This window comes from Thermobia domestica, chromosome 5, assembly GCF_964235325.1.
Source record: "Thermobia domestica chromosome 5, izTheDome1.hap1.1, whole genome shotgun sequence".
Taxonomy (NCBI): domain Eukaryota; kingdom Metazoa; phylum Arthropoda; class Insecta; order Zygentoma; family Lepismatidae; genus Thermobia; species Thermobia domestica.
The window spans coordinates 262,721,569-262,736,772 of record NC_137458.1 but is presented as its reverse complement, the minus strand read 5'-3'; positions in this window follow the sequence as shown (position 1 = coordinate 262,736,772).

Sequence of the window (15,204 nt, the reverse complement as noted above, 5' to 3'; positions counted from 1 at the left end):
AGTGAACGTGCACGACCCTGGCCACAAAAGTTTAGGTAACTTTGAACCATTTCGTTTATGTGTTGTGGTATTGATACCACGACATTTTACAGCACAAATTTTTGTATAGTAAGTAAAGGGATTATAGGGATGATGATCGCATGGGTCCTGACCCGCTAGTAAACGTGCACGACCCTGGTCACAAAAGTTTTTGTAAATTTGAACCATTTCGTTTATGTGTTGTGGTATTGATACCACGACATTTTACAGCACAAATTTTTGTATAGTAAGTAAAGGGATGATAGGGATGATGATCGCATGGGTCCTGACCCTCTAGTGATCGTGCACGACCCTGGTTACAAAAGTTTTTTTAAATTTGAACCATTTCGTTTATGGGTTGTGGTATTGATACCACGACATTTTACAGCACAAATTTTTGTATAGTAAGTAAAGGGATTATAGGGATGATGATCGCATGGGTCCTGACCCGCTAGTAAACGTGCACGACCCTGGCCACAAAAGTTTTTGTAAATTTGAACCATTTGGTTTATGTGTTGTGGTATTGATACCACGACATTTTACAGCACAAATTTTTGTATAGTAAGTAAAGGGATTATAGGGATGATGATCGCATGGGTCCTGACCCGCTAGTGAACGTGCACGACCCTGGCCACAAAAGTTTTTGTAAATTTGAACCATTTCGTTTATGTGTTGTGGTATTTCTACCACGACATTTTACAGCACAAATTTTTGTATAGTAAGTAAAGGGATAATAGGGATGATGATCGCATGGGTTCTGACCCGCTAGTAAACGTGCACGACCCTGGCCACAAAAGTTTTTGTAAATTTGAACCATTTCGTTTATGTGCTGTGGTATTTCTACCACGACATTTTACAGCACAAATTTTTGTATAGTAAGTAAAGGGATTATAGGGATGATGATCGCATGGGTCCTGACCCGCTAGTGAACGTGCACGACCCTGGCCACAAAAGTTTTTGTAAATTTGAACCATTTCGTTTATGTGTTGTGGTATTGATACCACGACATTTTACAGCACAAATTTTTGTATAGTAAGTAAAGGGATAATAGGGATGATGATCGCATGGGTTCTGACCCGCTAGTAAACGTGCACGACCCTGGCCACAAAAGTTTTTGTAAATTTGAACCATTTCGTTTATGTGCTGTGGTATTTCTACCACGACATTTTACAGCAAAAATTTTTGTATAGTAAGTAAAGGGATGATAGGGATGATGACCGCATGGGTCCTGACCCTCTAGTGATCGTGCACGACCCTGGCCACAAAAGTTTTTGTAAATTTGAACCATTTCGTTTATGTGTTGTGGTATTTCTACCACGACATTTTACAGTACAAATTTTTGTATAGTAAGTAAAGGGAAGATAGGTATGATGATCGCATGGGTCCTGACCCGCTAGTGAACGTGCACGACGATGGCCACAAAAGTTTTTGTAAATTTGAACCATTTCGTTTATGTGTTGTGGTATTGATACCACGACATTTTACAGCACAAATTTTTGTATAGTAAGTAAAGGGATTATAGGGATGATGATCGCATAGGTCGTGACCCGCTAGTGAACGTGCACGACCCTGGCCACAAAAGTTTTTTGTAAATTTGAACCATTTCGTTTTTGTATTGTGGTATTCATACCACGACATTTTACAGTACAAATTTTTGTATAGTAAGTAAAGGGATGATAGGGATGATGATCGCATGGGTCCTGACCCGCTAGTGAACGTGCACGACCCTGGCCACAAAAGTTTTTTAAATTTGAACCATTTCGTTTATGTGTTGTGGTATTGATACCACGACATTTTACAGCACAAATTTTGGTATAGTAAGTAAAGGGATGGTAGGGATGATGACCGCATGGGTCCTGACCCGCTAGTGAACGTGCACGACCCTGGCCACAAAAGTTTTGGTAACTTTGAACCATTTCGTTTATGTGTTGTGGTATTGATACCACGACATTTTACAGCACAAATTTTTGTATAGTAAGTAAAGGGATTTTAGGGATGATGATCGCATGGGTCCTGACCCGCTAGTAAACGTGTACGACCCTGGCCACAAAAGTTTTTGTTAATTTGAACCATTTCGTTTGTGTTGTAGTATTGATACCACGTCATTTTACAGCACAAATTTTTGTATAGTAAGTAAAGGGATGATAGGGATGATGATCGCATGGGTCCTGACCCGCTAGTGAACGAGCACGACCCTGGCCACAATAGTTTTTGTTAATTTGAACCATTTTGTTTATGTGTTGTGGTATTGATACCACGATATTTTACAGCACAAATTTTTGTATAGTAAGTAAAGAGATTATAGGGATGATGATCGCATGGGTCCTGACCCGCTAGTAAACGTGCACGACCCTGGTCACAAAAGTTTTTGTAAATTTGAACCATTTCGTTTATGTGTTGTGGTATTGATACCACGACATTTTACAGCACAAATTTTTGTATAGTAAGTAAAGGGATTATAGGGATGATGATCGCATGGATCCAGACCCGCTAGTGAACGTGCACGATTCTGGCCACAAAAGTTTTTTTAAATTTGAACCATTTCGTTTATGTGTTGTGGTATTGATACCACGACATTTTACAGCACAAATTTTTGTATAGTAAGAAAAGGGATGATAGGGATGATGATCGCATGGGTCCTGACCCGCTAGTAAACGTGCACGACCCTGGCCACAAAAGTTGTTGTAAATTTGAACCATTTCGTTTATGTGTTGTGGTATTTCTACCACGACATTTTACAGCACAAATTTTTGTATAGTAAGTAAAGGGGTTATAGGGATGATGATCGCATGGGTCCTGACGCGCTAGTGAACGTGCACGACCCTGGCCACAATAGTTTTTGTTAATTTGAACCATTTCGTTTATGTGTTGTGGTATTGATACCACGACATTTTACAGCACAAATTTTTGTATAGTAAGTAAAGGGATGATAGGGATGATGATCGCATGGGTCCTGAACCGCTAGTGAACGTGCACGACCCTGGCCACAAAAGTTTTTGTAAATTTGAACCATTTCGTTTATGTGTTGTGGTATTGATACCACGACATTTTACAGCACACATTTTTGTATAGTAAGTAAAGGGATGATACGGATGATGATCGCATGGGTCCTGACCCGCTAGTGAACGTGCACGACCCTGGCCACAAAAGTTTTTGTAAATTAGAACCATTTCGTTTATGTTTTGTCGTATTGATACCACGACATTTTACAGCACAAATTTTGTATAGTAAGTAAAGGGATTATAGGGATGATGATCGCATGGGTCCTGACCCGCTAGTAAACGTGCACGACCCTGGCCACAAAAGTTTTTGTAAATTTGAACCATTTCGTTAATGTGTTGTGGTATTGATACCACGACATTTTACAGTACAAATTTTTGTATAGTAAGTAAAGGGATGATAGGGATGATGATCGCATGGGTCCTGACCCGCTAGTGAACGTGCACGACGATGGCCACAAAAGTTTTTGTAAATTTGAACCATTTCGTTTATGTGTTGTGGTATTGATACCACAACATTTTAAAGCACAAATTTTTGTATAGTAAGTAAAGGGATTATAGGGATGATGATCGCATATTTCGTGACCCGCTAGTGAACGTGCACGACCCTGGCCACAAAAGTTTTTGTAAATTTGAACCATTTCGTTTTTGTATTGTGGTATTGATACCACGACATTTTACAGCACAAATTTTTGTATAGTAAGTAAAGGGATGATAGGGATGATGATCGCATGGGTCCTGACCCGCTAGTGAACGTGCACGACTCTGGCCACAAAAGTTTTTTTAAATTTTAACCATTTCGTTTATGTGTTGTGGTATTGATACCACGACATTTTACAGCACAAATTTTTGTATAGTAAGTAAAGGGATGGTAGGGATGATGACCGCATGGGTCCTGACCCGCTAGTGAACGTGCACGACCCTGGCCACAAAAGTTTTGGTAACTTTGAACCATTTCGTATATGTGTTGTGGTATTGATACCACGACTTTTTACAGCACAAATTTTTGTATAGTAAGTAAAGGGATGATAGGGATGATGATCGCATGGGTCCTGACCCGCTACTAAACGTGTACGACCCTGGCCACAAAAGTTTTTGTAAATTTGAACCATTTCGTTTATGTGTTGTAGTATTGATACCACGACATTTTACAGCACAAATTTTTGTATAGTAAGTAAAGGGATGATAGGGATGATGATCGCATGGGTCCTGAACCGCTAGTGAACGAGCACGACCCTGGCCACAAAAGTTTTTGTAAATTTGAACCATTTCGTTTATGTGTTGTGGTATTGATACCACGACATTTTACAGCACAAACTTTTGTATAGTAAGTAATGGGATGATAGGGATGATGATCGAATGGGTCCTGACCCGCTAGTGAACGTGCACGACCCTGGCCACAAAAGTTTTTGTAAATTTGAACCATTTCGTTTATGTGTTGTGGTATTGATACCACGAGATTTTACAGCACAAATTTTTGTATAGTAAGTAAAGGGATGATACGGATGATGATCGCATGGGTCCTGACCCGCTAGTGAACGTGCACGACCCTGGCCACAAAAGTTTTTGTAAATTAGAACCATTTCGTTTATGTTTTGTCGTATTGATACCACGACATTTTACAGCACAAATTTTGTATAGTAAGTAAAGGGATTATAGGGATGATGATCGCATGGGTCCTGACCCGCTAGTAAACGTGCACGACCCTGGACACAAAAGTTTTTGTAAATTTGAACCATTTCGTTTATGTGTTGTGGTATTGATACCACGACATTTTACAGTACAAATTTTTGTATAGTAAGTAAAGGGATGATAGGGATGATCATCGCATGGGTCCTGACCCGCTAGTGAACGTGCACGACCCTGGCCACAAAAGTTTTTGTAACTTTGAACCATTTCGTTTATGTGTTGTGGTATTGATACCACGACATTTTACAGCACAAATTTTTGTATAGTAAGTAAAGGGATTATAGGGATGATGATCGCATGGGTCCTGACCCGCTAGTAAACGTGTACGACCCTGGCCACAAAAGTTTTTGTAAATTTGAACCATTTCGTTTGTGTTGTAGTATTGATGCCACGTCATTTTACAGCACAAATTTTTGTATAGTAAGTAAAGGGATGATAGGGATGATGACCGCATGGGTCCTGACCCGCTAGTGAACGAGCACGACCCTGGCCACAATAGTTTTTGTTAATTTGAACCATTTTGTTTATGTGTTGTGGTATTGATACCACGACATTTTACAGCACAAATTTTTGTATAGTAAGTAAAGGGATTATAGGGATGATGATCGCATGGGTCCTTATCTTCTAGTGAACGTGCACGACCCTGGCCACAAAAGTTTTTGTAAATTTGAACCATTTCCTTTATGTGTTGTGGTATTGATACCACGACATTTTACAGCACAAATTTTTGTATAGTAAGTAAAGGGATTATAGGGATGATGATCGCATGGATCCTGACCTGCTACTGAACGTGCACGACCCTGGCCACAAAAGTTTTTGTAAATTTGAACCATTTCCTTTATGTGTTGTGGTATTGATACCACGACATTTTACAGCACAAATTTTTGTATAGTAAGTAAAGGGATGATAGGGATGATGAGTGCATGGGTCCTGACCCGCTAGTGAACGTGCACGACCCTGGCCACAAAAGTTTTTGTAACTTTGAACGATTTCGTTTATGTGTTGTGGTATTGATACCACGACAGTTTACAGCACAATTCTTTTATAGTAACTAAAGGGATGATAGGGATGATGATCGCATGGGTCCTGATTCGCTAGTGAACGTGCAGGACCCTGGCCACAAAAGTTTTTGTAAATTTGAACCATTTCGTTTATGTTTTGTGGTATTGATACCACGACATTTTACAGCACAAATTTTTGTATAGTAAGTAAAGGGATTATAGGGATGATGATCGCATGGGTCCTGACCCGCTAGTGAACGTGCACGACCCTGGCCACAAAAGTTTTTGTAAATTTGAACCATTTCGTTTATGTGTTGTGGTATTTCTACCACGACATTTTACAGCACAAATTTTTGTATAGTAAGTAAAGGGGTTATAGGGATGATGATCGCATGGGTCCTGACCCGCTAGTGAACGTGCACGACCCTGGCCACAAAAGTTTTTGTAAATTTGAACCATTTCGTTTATGTGTTGAGGTATTTTTACCACGACATTTTACAGCACAAATTTTTGTATAGTAAGTAAAGGGATTATAGGGATGATGATCGCATGGGTCGTGACCCGCTAGTGAACGTGCACGACCCTGGTCACAAAAGTTTTTGTTAATTTGAACCATTTCGTTTATGTGTTGTGGTATTGATACCACGACATTTTACAGCACAAATTTTTGTATAGTAAGTAAAGGGATTATAGGGATGATGATCGCATGGGTCCTGACCCGCTAGTGAACGTGCACGACCCTGGCCACAAAAGTTTTTGTAAATTTGAACCATTTCCTTTATGTGTTGTGGTATTGATACCACGACATTTTACAGCACAATTTTTTGTATAGTAAGTAAAGGGATGATAGGGATGATGATCGCATGGGTCCTGACCCGCTAGTGAACGTGCACGACCCTGGCCACAAAAGTTTAGGTAACTTTGAACCATTTCGTTTATGTGTTGTGGTATTGATACCACGACATTTTACAGCACAAATTTTTGTATAGTAAGTAAAGGGATTATAGGGATGATGATCGCATGGGTCCTGACCCGCTAGTAAACGTGCACGACCCTGGCCACAAAAGTTTTTGTAAATTTGAACCATTTCGTTTATGTGTTGTGGTATTGATACCACGACATTTTACAGCACAAATTTTTGTATAGTAAGTAAAGGGATGATAGGGATGATGATCGCATGGGTCCTGACCCGCTAGTGAACGTGCACGACCCTGGCCACAAAAGTTTAGGTAACTTTGAACCATTTCGTTTATGTGTTGTGGTATTGATACCACGACATTTTACAGCACAAATTTTTGTATAGTAAGTAAAGGGATTATAGGGATGATGATCGCATGGGTCCTTATCTTCTAGTGAACGTGCACGACCCTGGCCACAAAAGTTTTTGTAAATTTGAACCATTTCCTTTATGTGTTGTGGTATTGATACCACGACATTTTACAGCACAAATTTTTGTATAGTAAGTAAAGGGATTATAGGGATGATGATCGCATGGATCCTGACCTGCTACTGAACGTGCACGACCCTGGCCACAAAAGTTTTTGTAAATTTGAACCATTTCCTTTATGTGTTGTGGTATTGATACCACGACATTTTACAGCACAAATTTTTGTATAGTAAGTAAAGGGATGATAGGGATGATGAGTGCATGGGTCCTGACCCGCTAGTGAACGTGCACGACCCTGGCCACAAAAGTTTTTGTAACTTTGAACGATTTCGTTTATGTGTTGTGGTATTGATACCACGACAGTTTACAGCACAATTCTTTTATAGTAACTAAAGGGATGATAGGGATGATGATCGCATGGGTCCTGATTCGCTAGTGAACGTGCAGGACCCTGGCCACAAAAGTTTTTGTAAATTTGAACCATTTCGTTTATGTTTTGTGGTATTGATACCACGACATTTTACAGCACAAATTTTTGTATAGTAAGTAAAGGGATTATAGGGATGATGATCGCATGGGTCCTGACCCGCTAGTGAACGTGCACGACCCTGGCCACAAAAGTTTTTGTAAATTTGAACCATTTCGTTTATGTGTTGTGGTATTTCTACCACGACATTTTACAGCACAAATTTTTGTATAGTAAGTAAAGGGGTTATAGGGATGATGATCGCATGGGTCCTGACCCGCTAGTGAACGTGCACGACCCTGGCCACAAAAGTTTTTGTAAATTTGAACCATTTCGTTTATGTGTTGAGGTATTTTTACCACGACATTTTACAGCACAAATTTTTGTATAGTAAGTAAAGGGATTATAGGGATGATGATCGCATGGGTCGTGACCCGCTAGTGAACGTGCACGACCCTGGTCACAAAAGTTTTTGTTAATTTGAACCATTTCGTTTATGTGTTGTGGTATTGATACCACGACATTTTACAGCACAAATTTTTGTATAGTAAGTAAAGGGATTATAGGGATGATGATCGCATGGGTCCTGACCCGCTAGTGAACGTGCACGACCCTGGCCACAAAAGTTTTTGTAAATTTGAACCATTTCCTTTATGTGTTGTGGTATTGATACCACGACATTTTACAGCACAATTTTTTGTATAGTAAGTAAAGGGATGATAGGGATGATGATCGCATGGGTCCTGACCCGCTAGTGAACGTGCACGACCCTGGCCACAAAAGTTTAGGTAACTTTGAACCATTTCGTTTATGTGTTGTGGTATTGATACCACGACATTTTACAGCACAAATTTTTGTATAGTAAGTAAAGGGATTATAGGGATGATGATCGCATGGGTCCTGACCCGCTAGTAAACGTGCACGACCCTGGCCACAAAAGTTTTTGTAAATTTGAACCATTTCGTTTATGTGTTGTGGTATTGATACCACGACATTTTACAGCACAAATTTTTGTATAGTAAGTAAAGGGATGATAGGGATGATGATCGCATGGGTCCTGACCCTCTAGTGATCGTGCACGACCCTGGTTACAAATTTTTTTTTAAATTTGAACCATTTCGTTTATGTGTTGTGGTATTGATACCACGACATTTTACAGCACAAATTTTTGTATAGTAAGTAAAGGGATTATAGGGATGATGATCGCATGGGTCCTGACCCGCTAGTGAACGTGCACGACCCTGGCCACAAAAGTTTTTGTAAATTTGAACCATTTCGTTTATGTGTTGTGGTATTGATACCACGACATTTTACAGCACAAATTTTTGTATAGTAAGTAAAGGGATTATAGGGATGATGATCGCATGGGTCCTTATCTTCTAGTGAACGTGCACGACCCTGGCCACAAAAGTTTTTGTAAATTTGAACCATTTCCTTTATGTGTTGTGGTATTGATACCACGACATTTTACAGCACAAATTTTTGTATAGTAAGTAAAGGGATTATAGGGATGATGATCGCATGGATCCTGACCTGCTACTGAACGTGCACGACCCTGGCCACAAAAGTTTTTGTAAATTTGAACCATTTCCTTTATGTGTTGTGGTATTGATACCACGACATTTTACAGCACAAATTTTTGTATAGTAAGTAAAGGGATGATAGGGATGATGAGTGCATGGGTCCTGACCCGCTAGTGAACGTGCACGACCCTGGCCACAAAAGTTTTTGTAACTTTGAACGATTTCGTTTATGTGTTGTGGTATTGATACCACGACAGTTTACAGCACAATTCTTTTATAGTAACTAAAGGGATGATAGGGATGATGATCGCATGGGTCCTGATTCGCTAGTGAACGTGCAGGACCCTGGCCACAAAAGTTTTTGTAAATTTGAACCATTTCGTTTATGTTTTGTGGTATTGATACCACGACATTTTACAGCACAAATTTTTGTATAGTAAGTAAAGGGATTATAGGGATGATGATCGCATGGGTCCTGACCCGCTAGTGAACGTGCACGACCCTGGCCACAAAAGTTTTTGTAAATTTGAACCATTTCGTTTATGTGTTGTGGTATTTCTACCACGACATTTTACAGCACAAATTTTTGTATAGTAAGTAAAGGGGTTATAGGGATGATGATCGCATGGGTCCTGACCCGCTAGTGAACGTGCACGACCCTGGCCACAAAAGTTTTTGTAAATTTGAACCATTTCGTTTATGTGTTGAGGTATTTTTACCACGACATTTTACAGCACAAATTTTTGTATAGTAAGTAAAGGGATTATAGGGATGATGATCGCATGGGTCGTGACCCGCTAGTGAACGTGCACGACCCTGGTCACAAAAGTTTTTGTTAATTTGAACCATTTCGTTTATGTGTTGTGGTATTGATACCACGACATTTTACAGCACAAATTTTTGTATAGTAAGTAAAGGGATTATAGGGATGATGATCGCATGGGTCCTGACCCGCTAGTGAACGTGCACGACCCTGGCCACAAAAGTTTTTGTAAATTTGAACCATTTCCTTTATGTGTTGTGGTATTGATACCACGACATTTTACAGCACAATTTTTTGTATAGTAAGTAAAGGGATGATAGGGATGATGATCGCATGGGTCCTGACCCGCTAGTGAACGTGCACGACCCTGGCCACAAAAGTTTAGGTAACTTTGAACCATTTCGTTTATGTGTTGTGGTATTGATACCACGACATTTTACAGCACAAATTTTTGTATAGTAAGTAAAGGGATTATAGGGATGATGATCGCATGGGTCCTGACCCGCTAGTAAACGTGCACGACCCTGGCCACAAAAGTTTTTGTAAATTTGAACCATTTCGTTTATGTGTTGTGGTATTGATACCACGACATTTTACAGCACAAATTTTTGTATAGTAAGTAAAGGGATGATAGGGATGATGATCGCATGGGTCCTGACCCTCTAGTGATCGTGCACGACCCTGGTTACAAATTTTTTTTTAAATTTGAACCATTTCGTTTATGTGTTGTGGTATTGATACCACGACATTTTACAGCACAAATTTTTGTATAGTAAGTAAAGGGATTATAGGGATGATGATCGCATGGGTCCTGACCCGCTAGTGAACGTGCACGACCCTGGCCACAAAAGTTTTTGTAAATTTGAACCATTTCGTTTATGTGTTGTGGTATTGATACCACGACATTTTACAGCACAAATTTTTGTATAGTAAGTAAAGGGATTATAGGGATGATGATCGCATGGGTCCTGACCCGCTAGTGAACGTGCACGACCCTGGCCACAAAAGTTTTTGTAAATTTGAACCATTTGGTTTATGTGTTGTGGTATTTCTACCACGACATTTTACAGCACAAATTTTTGTATAGTAAGTAAAGGGATTATAGGGATGATGATCGCATGGGTCCTGACCCGCTAGTGAACGTGCACGACCCTGGCCACAATAGTTTATGTTAATTTGAACCATTTCGTTTATGTTTTGTGGTATTGATACCACGACATTTTACAGCACAAATTTTTGTATAGTAAGTAAAGGGATTATAGGGATGATGATCGCATGGGTCCTGACCCGCTAGTGAACGTGCACGACCCTGGCCACAAAAGTTTTTGTAAATTTGAACCATTTCCTTTATGTGTTGTGGTATTGATACCACGACATTTTACAGCACAAATTTTTGTATAGTAAGTAAAGGGATGATAGGGATGATGATCGCATGGGTCCTGACCCGCTAGTGAACGTGCACGACCCTGCCCACAAAAGTTTTTGTAACTTTGAACCATTTCGTTTATGTGTTGTGGTATTGATACCACAACATTTTACAGCACAAATTTTTGTATAGTAAGTAAAGGGATGGTAGGGATGATGACCGCATGGGTCCTGACCCGCTAGTGAACGTGCACGACCCTGGCCACAAAAGTTTTGGTAACTTTGAACCATTTCGTTTATGTGTTGTGGTATTGATACCACGACATTTTACAGTACAAATTTTTGTATAGTAAGTAAAGGGATGATAGGGATGATGATCGCATGGGTCCTGACCCGCTAGTGAACGTGCACGACGATGGCCACAAAAGTTTTTGTAAATTTGAACCATTTCGTTTATGTGTTGTGGTATTGATACCACAACATTTTACAGCACAAATTTTTGTATAGTAAGTAAAGGGCTTATAGGGATGATGATCGCATATTTCGTAACCCGCTAGTGAACGTGCACGACCCTGGCCACAAAAGTTTTTGTAAATTTGAACCATTTCGTTTTTGTATTGTGGTATCGATACCACGACATTTTACAGCACAAATTTTTGTATAGTAAGTAAAGGGATGATAGGGATGATGATCGCATGGGTCCTGACCCGCTAGTGAACGTGCACGACTCTGGCCACAAAAGTTTTTTAAATTTGAACCATTTCGTTTATGTGTTGTGGTATTGATACCACAACATTTTACAGCACAAATTTTTGTATAGTAAGTAAAGGGATGGTAGGGATGATGACCGCGTGGGTCCTGACCCGCTAGTGAACGTGCACGACCCTGGCCACAAAAGTTTTGGTAACTTTGAACCATTTCGTTTATGTGTTGTGGTATTGATACCACGACTTTTTACAGCACAAATTTCTGTATAGTAAGTAAAGGGATGATAGGAATGATGATCGCATGGGTCCTGACCCGCTACTAAACGTGTACGACCCTGGCCACAAAAGTTTTTGTAAATTTGAACCATTTCGTTTATGTGTTGTAGTATTGATACCACGACATTTTACAGCACAAATTTTTGTATAGTAAGTAAAGGGATGATAGGGATGATGATCGCATGGGTCCTGAACCGCTAGTGAACGAGCACGACCCTGGCCACAAAAGTTTTTGTAAATTTGAACCATTTCGTTTATGTGTTGTGGTATTGATACCACGACATTTTACAGCACAAACTTTTGTATAGTAAGTAAAGGGATGATAGGGATGATGATCGCATGGGTCCTGACCCGCTAGTGAACGTGCACGACCCTGGCCACAAAAGTTTTTGAAAATTTAACCATTTCGTTTATGTGTTGTGGTATTGATACCACGACATTTTACAGCACAAATTTTTGTATAGTAAGTAAAGGGATGATAGGGATGATGATCGCATGGGTCCTGACCCGCTAGTGAACGTGCACGACCCTGGCCACAAAAGTTTTTGTAAATTAGAACAATTTCGTTTATGTTTTGTCGTATTGATACCACGACATTTTACAGCACAAATTTTGTATAGTAAGTAAAGGGATTATAGGGATGATGATCGCATGGGTCCTGACCCGCTAGTAAACGTGCACGACCCTGGCCACAAAAGTTTTTGTAAATTTGAACCATTTCGTTTATGTGTTGTGGTATTGATACCACGACATTTTACAGCACAAATTTTTGTATAGTAAGTAAAGGGATGATAGGGATGATGATCGCATGGGTCCTGACCCTCTAGTGATCGTGCACGACCCTGGCCACAAAAGTTTTTGTAAATTTGAACCATTTCGTTTATGTGTTGTGGTATTGATACCACGACATTTTACAGCACAAATTTTTGTATAGTAAGTAAAGGGATGATAGGGATGATGATCGCATGGGTCCTGACCCGCTAGTGAACGTGCACGACCCTGGCCACAAAAGTTTTTGTAACTTTGAACCATTTCGTTTATGTGTTGTGGTATTGATACCACGACAGTTTACAGCACAATTCTTTTATAGTAAGTAAAGGGATGATAGGGATGATGATCGCATGGGTCCTGACCCGCTAGTGAACGTGCACGACCCTGGCCACAAAAGTTTTTGTAAATTTGAACCATTTCGTTTATGTTTTGTGGTATTGATACCACGACATTTTACAGCACAAATTTTTGTATAGTAAGTAAAGGGATGATAGGGATGATGATCGCATGGGTCCTGACCCGCTAGTGAACGTGCACGACCCTGGCCACAAAAGTTTTTGTAAATTTGAACCATTTCGTTTATGTGTTTTGGTATTTCTACCACGACATTTTACAGCACAAATTTTTGTATAGTAAGTAAAGGGGTTATAGGGATGATGATCGCATGGGTCCTGACCCGCTAGTGAACGTGCACGACCCTGGCCACAAAATTATTTTAAAATTTGAACCATTTCGTTTGTGTTGTGGTATTGATACCACGACATTTTACAGCACAAATTTTTGTATAGTAAGTAAAGGGATGATAGGGATGATGATCGCATGGGTCCTGACCCGCTAGTGAACGTGCACGACCCTGGCCACAAAAGTTTTTGTAAATTTGAACCATTTCGTTTATGTGTTGTGGTATTGATACCACGACATTTTACAGCACAAATTTTTGTATAGTAAGTAAAGGGATGATAGGGATGATGATCGCATGGGTCCTGACCCGCTAGTGAACGTGCACGACCCTGGCCACAAAAGTTTTTGTAACTTTGAACCATTTCGTTTATGTGTTGTGGTATTGATACCACGACAGTTTACAGCACAATTCTTTTATAGTAAGTAAAGGGATGATAGGGATGATGATCGCATGGGTCCTGACCCGCTAGTGAACGTGCACGACCCTGGCCACAAAAGTTTTTTTAAATTTGAAGCATTTCGTTTATGTGTTGTGGTATTGATACCACGACATTTTACAGCACAAATTTTTGTATAGTAAGTAAAGGGGTTATAGGGATGATGATCGCATGGGTCCTGACCCGCTAGTGAACGTGCACGACCCTGGCCACAATAGTTTTTGTTAATTTGAACCATTTCGTTTATGTGTTGTGGTATTGATACCACGACATTTTACAGCACAAATTTTTGTATAGTAAGTAAAGGGATTATAGGGATGATGATCGCATGGGTCCTGACCCGCTAGTGAACGTGCACGACCCTGGCCACAAAAGTTTTTGTAAATTTGAACCATTTCCTTTATGTGTTGTGGTATTGATACCACGACATTTTACAGCACAAATTTTTGTATAGTAAGTAACGGGATGATAGGGATGATGATCGCATGGGTCCTGACCCGCTAGTGAACGTGCACGACCCTGGCCACAATAGTTTGTGTTAATTTGAACCATTTCGTTTATGTTTTGTGGTATTGATACCACGACATTTTACAGTACAAATTTTTGTATAGTAGGTAAAGGGATGATAGGGATGATGATCGCATGGGTCCTGACCCGCTAGTGAACGTGCACGACCCTGGCCACAAAAGTTTTTGTAAATTTGAACCATTTCGTTTATGTGTTGTGGTATTGATACCACGACATTTTACAGCACAAATTTTTGTATAGTAAGTAAAGGGATGATAGGGATGATGATCGCATGGGTCCTGACCCGCTAGTGAACGTGCACGACCCTGGCCACAAAAGTTTTTTTAAATTTGAACAATTTCGTTTATGTGTTGTGGTATTGATACCACGACATTTTACAGCACAAATTTTTGTATAGTAAGTAAAGGGGTTAAAAGGATGATGACCGCATGGGTCTTGACCCGCTAGTGAACGTGCACGACCCTGGCCACAAAAGTTTTGGTAACTTTGAACCATTTCGTTTATGTGTTGTGGTATTGATACCACGACTTTTTACAGCACAAATTTTTGTATAGTAAGTAAAGGGATGATAGGGATGATGATCGCATTGGTCC